Raw genomic sequence first — 1,642 nt, forward strand, 5'->3', positions numbered from 1 at the left:
ACAAAAATCTGAATTATGGAACAGAAAGTGAAAGTAGTCAAACTGAATTATTAATAAACCAAAATACAGTTTCAAAGCTAATAAATTCAAATACAAAACTTTAAATTCAGTTTGAATTTAGTGAAATTTATTTTCAAACAAACACATTCAATTTCAAATTATACACATACAGATTCTGAGTAATTCAAATTCAATTCCTGCTGGCACAAAATTTATCCCATAAACATCTCCCTGTTTTCTCTGCTAAGAGGTCTTCATCCGTTATTATTGCTAAGAGTTAAAAGCTGACTGTTGAACAGATGCTGGTAGTGAACTGGATCCAGTCTTCCYCGTGCCACTGCACCCAACACAAGCCAACGGCGTAACCAATTCACCTCGGCGCTCAACAGATGGAAAGTTGTTTCCATGAAAGTCCGTTCCATTTTTTTTAACCCCCACATACCTTTTCTTATTGCAGCCATTAAGTTCTTTTTTCCCCTTCATTACAAGACATGCATTGCACATGTGCTCACTTTCAAGCTTCAGACTGAATCTTGTGCAGACGCAGGCAACATTTTCAGCTGATGACTCCTCCGTGGAGGCGGTGCAACAGAACRGATTTAGGATTGAAGGGGCTGCTATAGGTAACTCTTATAAAATGTATTTTTTAAATATGTTTGATAAAACTGTCACTATGTCCTGACAGCAGATTATGAGACAGATAATCAGTGATAAAATAAAGTGCCGCGGCTTCATAAACAAACCGTTTAATTTTACAAGCAAAGCTACTAAAAACTACGACCTGGTCTTTCCCACTTTGGTGTGGTCTGAGAAGAATGAGATGTCAGAGCYTGAGGAGAGAAGTGTTTGATAGTGATAAATATCTACACTTGAAAATAATGCTTTATTTGACTTTTTTTTCCTTTTGCAGATCACTTTGTTTTTTATTTACAGAATTTTTGACAAATGTGCCCAGGCTTTTACATGTGTTTGTTAGCCACTCAAACACCAAAACAGTTTGAGTCTAATGCAAGCAATTTAGAGGGAAAGAAAAAAAAAGGATTTGTTTGCTTTCTTGCCCTGTGTATGTGGGTCAGAGTGTTTATTATTTATTGGAGGGGCGCAGTTACTTCCTGGAGTCCAGCACGGTTGATCTCCCACTTCAGCAATAACAAGGACTGCAGGAAATCCCTGCCCAGTGGGCTTGGAACGAGCTGAACAAATAACTGGAATRCAACTTGGTTTTTGCATTTAGTACATTATGAACATCTTAAAAAAACAAAAAACGTACAAAGACTGTGAATAAAAAAAGGTTAAAGTAGTCAWATGCAAAATCGACTTTTTTAGCTGTTAAATGCATTTTGTTCTGAGTTTTGTTTCTCCGGGTGCTGTGTAAATATCTATATTCTGTTTGGGTCAAATTTTTCCCAATATGTTCAGTTTTGTCTATTTTTATAAAGTTTTCTGAACTATTTCGTCACAGTATTTATGATGGAACTCCCAACTAAGGTCTGGACTTACAAACTACAATTTAGTGGTCTTCTTTCTCCTCTGGCTCCAACAAATAAGTAAGTAAGTAACAAGTAGTAAGTAACAAGTCAGTAACAAGTCAGTCAGTCAGTCAGTCTCTCTCTATATATATACATACATACATATACATACA

General features: G+C 36.1%; 1 protein-coding gene across 10 annotated transcripts in view; it reads right to left on the reverse strand.

Annotated features, from left to right (window-relative positions):
* rbms3 (RNA binding motif, single stranded interacting protein) overlaps positions 1–1,642 on the reverse strand; it is a 378,321-nt gene that overhangs the window by 115,233 nt on the left and 261,446 nt on the right. The window lies entirely within an intron of this gene.

The sequence above is a fragment of the Austrofundulus limnaeus genome, unplaced genomic scaffold, assembly GCF_001266775.1.
Source record: "Austrofundulus limnaeus strain Quisiro unplaced genomic scaffold, Austrofundulus_limnaeus-1.0 Scaffold98, whole genome shotgun sequence".
Lineage (NCBI taxonomy): Eukaryota > Metazoa > Chordata > Actinopteri > Cyprinodontiformes > Rivulidae > Austrofundulus > Austrofundulus limnaeus.